The sequence below is a fragment of the Habropoda laboriosa genome, unplaced genomic scaffold (assembly GCF_001263275.1).
Source record: "Habropoda laboriosa isolate 0110345459 unplaced genomic scaffold, ASM126327v1 scaffold99, whole genome shotgun sequence".
Lineage (NCBI taxonomy): Eukaryota > Metazoa > Arthropoda > Insecta > Hymenoptera > Apidae > Habropoda > Habropoda laboriosa.
In genome coordinates, this window is record NW_017100239.1 from 1,982,685 (window position 1) to 1,995,742 (window position 13,058).

The following is a 13,058-nucleotide window of genomic DNA, read 5'->3' on the forward strand; positions in this document are numbered from 1 at the left end:
CACCCTCCGCCGCCTCTCTCGCCGCGCTGTCGTCCTTGCCGGTATGATTTCTCTCCCGACATTCACCTACGTGTACCATAAGTGCGCCCACAGGGCCGCATGCTCGATCTTTGCACGCGAAATCACCTTCAAAAATAAGCTTCGAACTTTACTACAATTTCTTTAAGTGTATACCATTTGCATTTCGTGAGCGATGTTCTTTCTGTCCTTTTTTTTTCTTCAACTGAAGAGACTCGAACTTTACGATGTCGCGATCTTTGCAAATAACTTGTCAAACACAGTGACGACGTTATTACCTGGTATCGGATGTAACATTTTTACAACTCCGATATTGTTCCCTCGGTCTGTTATCGAAATTTTCCTTATTTAGCGGTTTTTTCGTATCGGAAGGATTAGCAGGATTAAAATACAAGGTACAAACAAGCACCATTAATTTACTCCGTCCACGTTCCCTGTTCGCGGGCGTATCAGCGGATCTCCCTGCGCCAAATGCGTCCCTGCGGCGTGGTAAACACCGTTCGTGTAACGCGTATAACCGTTCGCCACTTGTTACCCGAACGGGCCACGTCCCTGGCCGGGTTGCCAGCCACAGGGAAGATTTCAATCGGTCGTTTCTTTTTGCGTGACGCAACGCTTCTCTTTTTTGATCGGCGTGAACAAGGAGAGAGAGATAGATAGAGAGAGAGAGAGAGAGGTAGGAAAAAAAGGACGATGCCGCTCAACAGTTGAATATTCAAATTCGACGTTTTAACGAGCCATTTTATTGTTCGCCTTCGACCACCATTATTTCGCGATGTTCGATGATCTTCTTTGCGCAATTAATTTGCATATATCCTTTTTTCTCCGTCGAAACAAATGTCATTTGTACATTTTACAAAATCCACCACTGACTTAGGTTTTCATCGTGAATTTCGCTTACGAGTTCACTTGTTCTCTCGAATTTCGTACGATCTTGATCTACGAGCTGTCCTGTTCCCCCGCGTTCGAACGAAGAGGCACTTCTTGTAAAAAAGAAGAATAAAAGGAAGAGGAGGAGGAGGAAAGGCGCGTCGATCCGTGTCTTTCCACGTTGCACGAGTCTCCGTATGAAGCACGATCGTTGCTGGTGATAAGAGGGCCAAGAGGTGCCGGCATTTAATTACGACGCGCGCCGCTTTAAGCACCGCCTCGTCCAAGATAAAGTACCCCGAGCGCCGCTGGATTCATACGGGTATACGCGGAAATATTGCTCCACGTGTGCGACAGTGCGGACCCGTGATTCTGCCGGCCTCCTCTTGTCATCGGTGTAATTGCATCGACGCCTCTGTAATATCGTAATTGCCTCATTGACGCGTGAGAAGGTTTCGCGACATCGGCCCAACGGAAACGATAAAAATTCATCCGAACCCTATGTTAACTTCTCCTTCGATTCCCTCCGCTAATTATACACCCGATCCAAAATGGCCGCTGTACACGCGAGGACATGATATCTTCATCTCGAAAACGGAGAAAAGTCATGATCGGAAAGAAGGAAGAAACGTCGATGATCGGTCCCTCTCTGTTTAAAATGTAACTCCAAGTATTCGCGAACTATCAACCTGACATCCTGAAGAAGGATTCACCGGGGAAATGAACAATAAACGACCGCGAAACTGGTGAAAGGTGGTAAAACGATACAGAACGTTCGGTGTTTCCAACGGCGCTTAATCGTTTTCAATGTTACTTTCATTCCAGCTGACAGGCGACACCGTTCATTATTCATCGAGCTTCGCGTTTCGCGGTGCTTGCACCAGCCGGAATTAATTTGTCGACAGGATTTCGTTGTACACGTACCCGCGACGCGCGCCTGCACCGCCGATGCAATCCGGCGATTATTATTTATGATTTCGCCTCCGCGACATAAAAGCTCCTATGCCGGCTGGACGACGCCCACGCGATTCCTTGATAGGTCGGTTAACCTTGCGCGGGTATACTTGGTTCGATCGTGGTCGTATTTTCGGGCAGAAGAGGCGAAACGGATGGAAAGGAGGGCGACGGAAGGGAAAGAACGTCGCGCGAGACCTCGATCAAGTGTCTCCAGGAGGATCGAGTTTCTTCGTTTCACTGAAACGCTCGTTATACCAGCTCTTGTATTCCTTTACCGATCCTTTAGATCAACGATACAGAAGTGGTTAGGGTAAAATAGCCGCGGCTAATTTCCTGAGCAAATTGGTTCGAGTCGAGAAAGTAGAAAATGTCCGTCCTTAGTTAGACACGTCTGGGACTTCCACTGCGTCGTGATTATTTCTGGCGCTTGCAAATCGACTGTTTGTTAGTTTTGTTGCGGAGTTAAAAGTGTCTGGATATAGTAAAGAGGCACGGTAACTCGAGGAGTGAGGTACTAAAGGTATGTACAGAACATGAAACGTTCAAGCTTCTACCTACACGCGAACTTTTTAGAATCGAGGAAACGACGAAAGGGGAAGTGATTGCATTTCGTTTTTTCCATTTTTATTGTTCCAGTTCTATGGAAACGAGGCTGTAACGCGCTTCACCAGCCTTATCGGTTCACCAAGCAGATCTCTCTGATTTGAATCACGATGAATGGATCAAAGAAGTCTCTCAGTCCCCGGTTTCCGCTACTTTTACAGACGTTCTGACCCTAATAGGTGCTCGCCCATTGGGATCCGGGGAAGACAATGCCGTAAGCGATGACTGCAATCCCGCTTCCAAGGAAGCGACGTATCATCCGTGATTCCTCTGTCTGGTCGAGGCCTCCTCTTCGTAATTTCACCTTCTCAACTTACATTTTAATGTAGACTTACTTGTATAAAATACTGCTCCTTAACGAGCGAAATTAATTATGCATTTGTGAAGAAGGGTAAAAGACTCCGTTGAACGTTTCTGTATCTATGGAAATAATGGAACCTCTTTATATTCTCTTCACAAGGAAGGAGGCTATCGAATGAATCCCACACAGAATTTCTCCCGTTTCACGTTTAGTTCAATTTGTCGAGCAGTTAAGGAGCGAGTTAACAGCTATTCATCCGAGTGAAACTAAACCGCGTTACAAGGTAGCTGCAGGTGGTTCTCTCCCAACTCTGAAAAGCTTCCACGGTCTGAACGAATTCAAGAGCATTCTCCGGCTAAGGTTCAATAAGACGAACAAGAAGAAGTTTCACAGCTGCTTTCGATGATTTGCCGCGTGCCGATTCGCAGAATCTCCAAGTAACTACGAACGTGTTTTCGAGTCTCGGGTATGAGATAACATTCGGTAGTTTTCTCCGCTGCCTCTCTATGATTTAGATAAATGGCAACTCGTTGCAGGCGTTTCCTTATGAAATCCACGCTATCTGGAATACTACTGGAATTTCGTTTTGCACTCTCTCCGCGATCCTATCTTAAATTCCGCGTTACTCGGCGGACTTGTTGGTTAAAAAGAGCGACAAAAAGTTACGAGAATCGGCGAAGTGAGGAAAAAAACAAGACATAATATTACGAAGCACGATGGACGCTTTCTCAAAGATGGTTCCGTGTTTCGAAGGGGGAGGGGGAAACGCTAATCGCGGACGATGTTAGCCAAATATTTCCATGCCGCGCCGGAAGAAGATTATGCCATTTATAGACGTCAGATCGAGGGCTCGACAATGCCGGGAATTTTTCTCACGGATCGCGCAACGCAACGCGTTTAGACCGCATCTGGTAACAGTAACGGCCATTTGTCTGCAAATTACGCGATAACAGGGGGAACAGACGCGAAGAAGAGACACGCGAGGAACGAACGGGAAAAGAAAGTGAGTCGTGGTGGAAAAAAAGAAGGACTTCCCTTCTAGGTGCTCGCGCGATTATCCTCTTGGAATTTCTCCAGGTGAACGTCTGCGTTGACTTACCAAGAATTACCATTGGCTAGATTACTAATTAGATCTTCGATACGATTTTTCTCTCCCGATCGTGACACTCGATTCGGAGTGTCAACTGAACGTAGCTGGCAGGATCTCACAGGCAGCAGCGAGGCTTTCGTAAGAATTCCAGCAGAAGGCGACGCTAAAGCGGCGCGAGAGGTGACGAAAGAAGCAGCTCCCTTCCCGATCCGCTATCGGAAAATTGTTCGAAGCGTTGCGTTTCCAGGGAAGCCGGCTGACGAAGAGAAAGGCGCGGCAAAACGGAGGCAAGGGTTCGCCGAAACAAAGACATCAAACGGTTCACTCCGTCGTTAGACACGCCGATCGAACAGGCCCACGATCATTTTCTCCTTCGCTTCTAGAGCCGCTTGAAAATGCCCCGTGGCGGACGTCCGAGTTTACGAAACACCTTTGAACCTATTCTTCGACGGTAGAACGCGAGCCGTTCGAATCCGCGCGCTGCACCCGTGGAATCTCGACGTGTCTAATATCGATTTCAAGCATTTAAAAGGCTAGAAACTCTCTCTCGAGAAGGCGTCGTCTAGTGACGATACGCGTGTCGCGTCGTATTGGAACGCCGCATCCGGCGAAGGTTTTTGCGATTCGATTGAAAGTGGACGGGTGCACTAGATTTTTTGCCACTGTTCGCGATAGCGGAGGAAAGTGTATCGATTGTGTTGCTTCCAGTGGTTTCACTATCGCTCGCAGAGGATTCTTGGATCTCTTTTTTCTTTCACGAAAGCACGAACCTTTTATCGATGCACTTTTAACGCCGGCAAAGTTCGTCGACATTTGGTTCGATTGAAATTCGAAACGCGTCGTAGTGGGAAGAAGGCAAATTTCGGATTCCAGATCGAAGGACGGTATGTATCGATAAGATTCGAGGCTCCGGCTGAAGTGTGTAAGATTATGTAATTGAAGAATCTTGGATGGATTTCGATGGATTTGGAATAGCGAAAAAATGACGCGTGGAAGAGTATACTTGAACGGTGGTAGGCTAATAGGCGATTGTGATTTAAAAGGAGTGAAATCTGTGGCAGATGAGAAAACGAGCGGTGCGACAGTATTAGAAAATGGACGCGGGGAACGCCCGTGAGCGACGCCACGCCAACCTGAGATCGATGACCCGTCGTAATTCAATTCGACGCATTAGAAAGCGTCTTTTAATTAATGCGTTCGCGGGAACGAATATTCGCGACAGGGTATATATATGTATATATATATATACGTACATGTATACAGTTCGGTAAAGCTCTCGTTCGCCTGTTGATTAATTGTTAATCGTTCGAACGGGGCCAGCGGTGGAACGAGGCTGTCAGAACGTGGTCCGTAATTAGAGCGGCGTGCGATCCAACTGTTGTGTAATCGATGACTCTGGTTTGCCCTAAATTCAGCCTCCTCGATGTATTATTCGAGCCGCTTTTCAATTGAGTGGAATATGCTGTACAGCATCGAGGTATTATCAGGTATAATTTTACCGGTTCAATTCGCTTTTCTATCGTATCAATTCTATACGGATGCTCGTTTTACTCGTTATACGTTCACCGAGATAATATTAATAGCCGACAAAAGTATCAAGTAGTAACGCAGCATTTTTCGATTAAGACCGAACGAATGTTAATCTTTACCTTAGCTATTCCGCTACAGATATTTCAAATCGAAGCGAGTGACTTCCTTCTGTCGCACAGAATTTCTCTTAAACGAATTCGAAAGAAATGTGCCATGGATGGCAGCGGCAGGGGGAGAAGAAACGGTTGACTAACAAACGATGATTTCGTCCCGTGCTGCGTGAATATTTCATGAGAAAATGGTCGGAGAGCCGGAGAGACCGAGGGATGGACGCGTTCGAAGATAACGATCAGGAGGAGAAAGAAAGAGAGATGACGCGACGTCGCGGATGAGGCGCGCAAGAAAGGGCGTCGCGACGATAAGTAGAAGGGAAGAGGAAGCGGAGAAGCGAAAGGAGAAGAGAGAGAATCGGGCCAACAACCGGCACGGAGGAAAATTCATGAAAATCTATTCCTGATTTCGTGGCCGATCGTTGTATATACTTATTCGCGTCCGAGTATTGGCCAAGGGCCTGCTTGAATATCGGGGATCACCAACTTTCCACGAAGTGACGTGAACGCTATACCGTTCCGTCGTTCCTCGTAGCCACGTGTCGTAATCCGTCCATTTCGCACTTTTCGTGGAAACTACGATAGTCCGAGAAGAGTATACAGTCGTGGCGTGTTAGATTTGCAGGAAGTTTCCTTTGTTTCCTCCTTAAAACGAGAAAATCGACCAGTTTCTCTCGTGTTTCTTTTAGGTTCCGATGATTTTAGGAGAACGAGAAGTCATTAGGCGATTATTTCACGCTCGAGAACGATTCGACGTTCCGGGAAGCTTTAGGGATACCCTAATGGGCACGCGATGTCCCTCGAAATTGCCTAGCTGCAGGCTAGACTCGAATGGGCGTCCTTCCAAGGCCATCGGTAGCCGATCATTTGCGAAATGAGCAGTAAATGAGAGGATTCTCGTGAGAATCGACGAAATTCGTGGAATAATTCCTGGAACAATTCTTTTTCTCTCCACTGAAAGTGAAAAGTGGAACAAATGAACCGACTCCTCTTCTGCATCGCTTTTACGTAACGATGTCCATCCGTCCATTTTACTAGCAAATTCTGTGCTTCTTCCCTTGGAAAGTAGCGCTGGAATTCTGTGTCCCAATCTTTCGAGGATTCTTAGATCAATTTAACTGATAAAAATCACCGATTTTTGCTGCGTCAGAGAACCAAGCATTCGTGCAATATTACGTGTGTGCAACCTTCGACCACTTAGCGACATGATAGAGCAAATTGATGCACGTGTGCCTCGTCAGTAGGCACCTGTGAGTCCTAAGCAGCTTGCAATGGACGTTGAACGTAAATGGCGAAGGAAACTTTCAGCCTTTATTCACCTGGTAACTCACTAACTTCTCCGTTTTCAACGAGATCTCTCATAATCGCCCATCTAATATACCGACATTGCTCGAATTATTCATTGCTTTCACTTTACTTTAACGAACTGTCGCTGGGGCAAGGCGATACACTTGCTATTCGCCAGATACATAATGGACTCGATCCCATCGGTTAGTCGGAGTGGTTAGAAAAAGAAAAAGGACACGTTCGATCCTTAGAGCGTTTTACAGTCAAGGTACGCTAGACCATCCGCTCCAGTCATCCTTATTCGTCCCAGCATGGTCATCCGTGCATGATTAATCGAACGGTCCAAGTTAGGCGAGCCGAGCGTCGTAACCACCGGTGGTTCGAACACAACGAGGAAGAGACAAAGAGAGCCGCGAGATTCGATCGTTCGTGGCCACCAACGCTCTGCCACAGCAACGCGAGCCTACCAAAAGCGCGAATTCCCTCGCGCATTAAATTACCTCGTGTCGAAACGGTTATCATATAACATTATCTCCACGGCTCACAGGTCGAACGTTCACCAGGAATGTCCGGTGTACACCGAAACGAATCGCAATTCACCGGTGTGGGCTCGTTAAAAGATCGTGCGCTAATGAAATTAATATAACGTCGACCGAGGTCGGCCTCTGAACGACATCCACGATAATTAATTACGTATCTCGACCACTTTCACGCGGAAAGCTGTGAGCACAATTCAGTTTACGTTCATGCCGCCCATTAACATCCTTACGTCACGGCGAATGTAGACTGCGGCCTCAAACTTAAAGCTTCCGAAGCAGTCACATCGTTGGTCCGTCGAGGGACGAAACGATCAAGGACAGCTTCGATACGCTCGATCGAATTCGATTCGCTCGTTTCCACGTTCCACAATGCTAAATTTCCCTTTTTTGCCGTATCGCTGGCGGGACTGGTAAGACCGATTTCGGAAGCTGTTGTTTCACAGAGAGAGAGAGAGAAAGAAGGGGAAAAAGAGGAGGATGAGACGTGTGCAATTTTGTTGCACCAGTCGATTTTGTACACCATCGCGGCGGTTTCGTTCTCTCTCGAGTCGGTTGTAAATCAACCAAGGGGCAAAAAATTGCATGCTCATGCTAATGTCCGACGATTGCACCGCGCTCGTAAAAATGTCACGCTCGCCGTCGAGTCCGAATGATCTTTCAGCGAACTGCGCCGCACACGTGTCACGCCCGTTCGCTTTAAACCAGTTTATAAATTGTCGGTTTCTTTTCTCGCCTATCTTGCACCACGATCTCCCGGATTAACGCGTATTCCTCACACAGAAACTGCACAAAAAAAGAGAGAGAGAGAGAGAGAGAAAAAAAAGGGGGAAAGAAATGGTCGTGTCCTACCTCAATCGAGAGTTAAAAATAAAACGGAATTATCTATCGCAAAAAGATTACTACTTAATTTCTTGCATCTTCTTCGTCTCTTTTTTCCCCCCCTTTCATCTTCTCTTCTGAAATCGAAGCACGACAAGGACACCAGGAACTCGAGTCGTTTCGCTCGTCCTCGAGGCGAGTCCTCCAGCAGAATCGTGAATTTTTGCTCCGAGATGACAGTGGGCGTGCGTCGCTCGTCTACGATAGGTGGGATCTCTTCGCGCGACGGCAATGAGCTTAACAATGGCATTGCGGTACTGCTCGAATTTAATTTGAAAGCAGCCAGGTCCATTGTACGTGCACATACGTATAAATAGACGCGGTCGGTGCGCGCGTGCCCACGCAGCAGCTTTATGCCACCGTACCATCCCCGTCTACCTTCTCGCTCGTACCGAGTCGAATTTACATTTACAACCGCGTGTGTCTTCTAGAAAAAGAACGTATAAATTCTCGTTAAACGCGATTCTCTGGGAGTTTGGTCTGACGCTTCGGTTTTGCACCATCATTCGAGCAAAGAACTTTAACAGTAAATAGCGCTGACTGGCGAACACTTATTGCGCGCGATAATGGCACAGCGCTCTCGAGATAATACACAAGATGAATTTCTCCGAGTGAGAAATCATATCTTTCACACGATCTTTTACAAATTGTTGGAAAATCAGTAACGAGATGGCAGTGATTCTGTTTTTCAATTTTTTGCTTTCGAATCCTTTGGAAATCAGTGACGAGATGGTGACTGAAGCAGTTTCGCGCCAATTTTCTACGAATTGAACTTTTTTTTTATTCTTCGCTTCCGAATATTTTGGAAACGAGTGTCGAGATGGTGTTTGACGAAAGAAAGGAGAAAAATTTCGCGACAATTTCCGAGCTGACGGCTAGTAACGTAACACGATGACAAGCGGGAGAGGGAAGGGTGCCGGAGAGACGGCATTGTCGTTCAGGAACCGTTTTATTGCCGTTTGCGCCAGTCCAGAGGCGAGGATCTCGCCAGGCGAGGGACATTGTTCGAACCTCTGGGAGACTCTCATGATTGTCGTGCTTTCCATTCTCGTAATAGTGGCCCGTATTCAAATAACGTCGGTACACGTTTACGCATCGCGATCGTTGGGCAATCGGAAAAAAAAAGAGGAAGCGACCGTTCGCGCAACTCCGCTCCACTTGACACCGACGTGCCACATCCGATCCTCTCGAGCCGCTTTTTCTTTTATTACTGCACCATGATTTCCTCGTGAATTCGAGGCAGCATTATCGAAATTGCCACTTCGGCATCGAGACTATCATGAACATTCTTAGACGTTGCAATCGTTTATCAACCAGACAGTTCATCCGCTGAGGAACAAGCCACAGGAATCCGTGTTGCTCCTGAGCGATGCAAAGAATGTATATCGCTCGATACTCTGTGCAGAGAGTATACAGAGTGGCTCAAAAGATACATTACCGGTAGAAAGTTTCGAGAGAAAGATTAAGGAAATTGGAGAAATTCGTGAGATGAGATAAAGTGACCACCATTTTGGTACCGGTCTATTTAATTAATACCAATGTTCTGTAACTTTTTGTCTACCCTATATGCATACATCTATTGTCCGTAATTAATAATCCTTATTTTAAGCTATAAACTTTTTATTAGACACAAGGAAGGTTCGCTTTTCTACTTGATGGTAAGAGCACTGTCTACGGACTGAGAATGCTCCTACGCAACGCCCTAATATTGTCTACGACCCCGCTTGGGACCGAAGGGCCTTTTGTCACGTATCGTAAACATTTAGATCTTTACTAAACAGAGTATACAAAAGTAATATATACTTCCTAGTAAGGCGTTAGATTAATTTTTGTTGTATCTAACTGACTGATAAATCTAACAACATCAGAGTCCAAATTTTTGGAATCACTGTGCATAAAAATTTCCAGAAGAATGTTAGCAATTTTAATAATTTTTGAACGAAAAATCTCCGAAAAAATTTTCATCGATCTTCGCAACATCAATTTTCCTATTGACGTAAATTGGTAGGTGATTCGAAATTTTTTGCCGGTAGTGTACATACATCAAAGATACGTGTTGCAAATACGAGAGAAACTAGCAGCTCCAAAAACAGTCTCATCGTCACGGTTCTCCGGCTAACAATAAATCCGTCGATCGTTATAACGCCGCCCTCGATTCGAACATTATCGATACACGTAACGTACGAAGTATATAGATTCACGAGGAAAACTAAAAGGAAGAAAAGAGAAAAAAAAAGGAAAAATAGCACGACGGCCGTTGGTGAATTATTACGCAGATAGAGGAGACGCGGTCGCGAAGGAATCGCTAATGGCGGCTCGATCGAAAAGAAAGAAAATAATGGAGCAAACGGAGAGCACGGTAGAGAGGAAGAGAACGAACCGAAGGCCTATCCTATTGGTTTCGCGGCGAAGACCGTTAACGGTCTTGTCGGTCTATTTCGATCGGCGTGGCCCCTACAACAAAAATCGAGGCGCCTCGCCGCTGGCTTACCTGTTATCAATTAACTGTTAACGCTGCTGCACCCTCGGAACCGTAAGTGCTGCGTGCGCTATCGAAACCGGCCCTGTTTCTCTATGAATAATGTATCGTGGTTCGGGGAATTCGTGGCATTTAATCACTGGATCGTTAAGAACGTACTGACGACCGACTTGCAAAAGGGATTTATACACGGCACCCACCGATACTCCTCTAGCCTCGTCATGAGAATCCCCTCTACTCTGTTTCATCCTTTGATGTAAAGTAACGCGACACACAGAGAGACACACACAGACGTGTTAAATGTCGCTTTTTGAACGATTCTGATAACAGCGCGGACGATGATTCCTCGAGGAGGTTAGGAAGTAGCCTAAGATATAATAGACAGGGTGTCACATAAATTTCGTCACTCGAGAGGATCGTTCGTACACCGTGCTAATATATATGAACATTTTATTGGACAGAAAGATGGTTACGATGGACCGTAAGCGAAAATTCAGCGGATAATAAAGAATAAAATAAATTAACAGTTGGTAGCGTTAACGATCCGGAAGGATCATTGTGACTGTTTATTACCGTGGCGAGCAGCTGTTGGATTAGATACACGTGCGGTTAATGGCGGTGCATTTACGTAGAGAATAACCGGGGTGTGCGAATGGGATTTGATCGGTTAAGTGGGCACGCTTTGAATTGGTAAGTAGCCACGGGGACAAGATGATCGTTTAAGAGAGAAAAAAGAAAAGAAAAAATTATGCAACCTGAGCTTCTTTTCGATCGATACCTGATGCAACGCATTATGATTATGCAACCGGAGAGGTCTGTGTGTGTGTGTGCAAGTCAAAAATTTCTTCGAGCTAATTACACCTGTATCGACTCCCATTATTGAGCCAAACGTTATGCAATTATTTTGCAAAACGAGACGAAACAAAGCGACTTTTCGAATAGACGAACAGCGTGGATAAAGAATCACACGAATATATTCCTAGAAACGAATACAGCAACAGAGTATATCGGCTGGGATTATTGCACGATTCATCTGACCGATACTTATAAATTAGCTTTCGAACGGGCAAACGAATAAATCACTTTCCACGAATGAGAAATTCCACGAATTTTCGCGTAAATCGCCAGTCTCTGACGGGATCACCTTGCACGCGAGGTTATCTCGCGCGGTCGCGATCCCTCGAATGGGCGCAGCCCCTCGTCCCAGACCTCTCCGGAGGCGCGTAAATTTATGAACGAGGAAACGGCGGGGCTCGCGGCGGCGGGAACATAGCTTTCGCGGTGTCTCGTTGCCTGAGCGGCAGAACGAACCGTTCGGTGATATAAGGACGAGGCGTGGGCGACGCTTACTTTTCAAAGCGGATTCGCGAGCGAGCGAGCTAGCGAGCGACGACGACGACGACGATTCGAAACTGGTTCCAGAGTCGAGCGAATTAGACGAGCCGAGGTGAAACCCGCGTCGCCGCTCGTGCGTTACGGAAAACGATCTATGGACCTATTCGTTATCCGTCTTTTTATCCTCTATCCTCTGAGAGAGAACGGCTCTAGACGCTATAAATAAATTCTCATGTTGCAGGATTTAAAACCAGATTCAATTTAACTCTTTCACTATCGGACAGACGTTGTCGTAACGTAGAGTTTAGCGAACGGTTCGATGCTTGATTTTGCAGGAGGTCGGGAAGAGATCTACGGTTAACGAGAAGTATCTACAGGAGTACGAACCGTGGTTCGATTTTGCAGGAGGTCGGGAAGAGATCTACGGTTAACGAGAAGTATCTACAGGAGTACGAACCGAGATTTCATCGACGAAACGATGGATAGGTTGGCTAGTAGCTGTGCAAGGGAGTTAAACCTCTCAATCAATTTCAGAGTTACCTCCGTGACGTGTTTTCTTCTTCTTCTCTCTCTCTCTCTCTCTCTCCCGATTCACACGAGCGGCTTCATAAATATTCAGAGAAGCGACGGTCGAGGGCCCTTGGCACGCCAAGGGAACCAAGTCCGCGTACAAAGAAAAACAAATCGATTTACCTTATGCGTCATTCCACGACCTTGAAGCCGGGGGTAGCTGGCCGCTGCACTTCCGGTGAACGGTTTCTCACTTTCGTTCACCTGTTCCTTTTGTTTCCTCTCGATCACGCGTTCGCAAACGTGTTCACCACGATTCCACCGGGGACAGAGAGACACAGAGAGAGAGAGGGATAAAGAGAGGATGAGAGAGAGAGAGAGAGAGAATAAAAATAAAGAGTCAGTCAGTTGAAGGGAGGAAGAGTAGAAGAGGTAGAAGAAGAAGAGAAGCGAAAAGAGGAAATGGTAGGAAGCACTCTCTTCGTTTTCAACAACAGCACACTATCCTCACACTCGAGCACTCTTCTTCTTTCTTTCATCGATCTTCAGG

At 46.3% G+C, this 13,058-nt stretch overlaps 1 protein-coding gene across 1 annotated transcript in view; it reads right to left on the reverse strand.

Annotated features, from left to right (window-relative positions):
- LOC108571816 (MDS1 and EVI1 complex locus protein EVI1-like) overlaps positions 1-12,806 on the reverse strand; it is a 16,350-nt gene extending 3,544 nt beyond the window's left edge. The window contains exon 1 of the mRNA XM_017933957.1: positions 12,692-12,806. The gene's annotated coding sequence lies outside the window, so the exon portion shown is untranslated. The remainder of the gene's footprint in view (positions 1-12,691) is intronic.
- Positions 12,807-13,058: the final 252 nt, after the last annotated feature.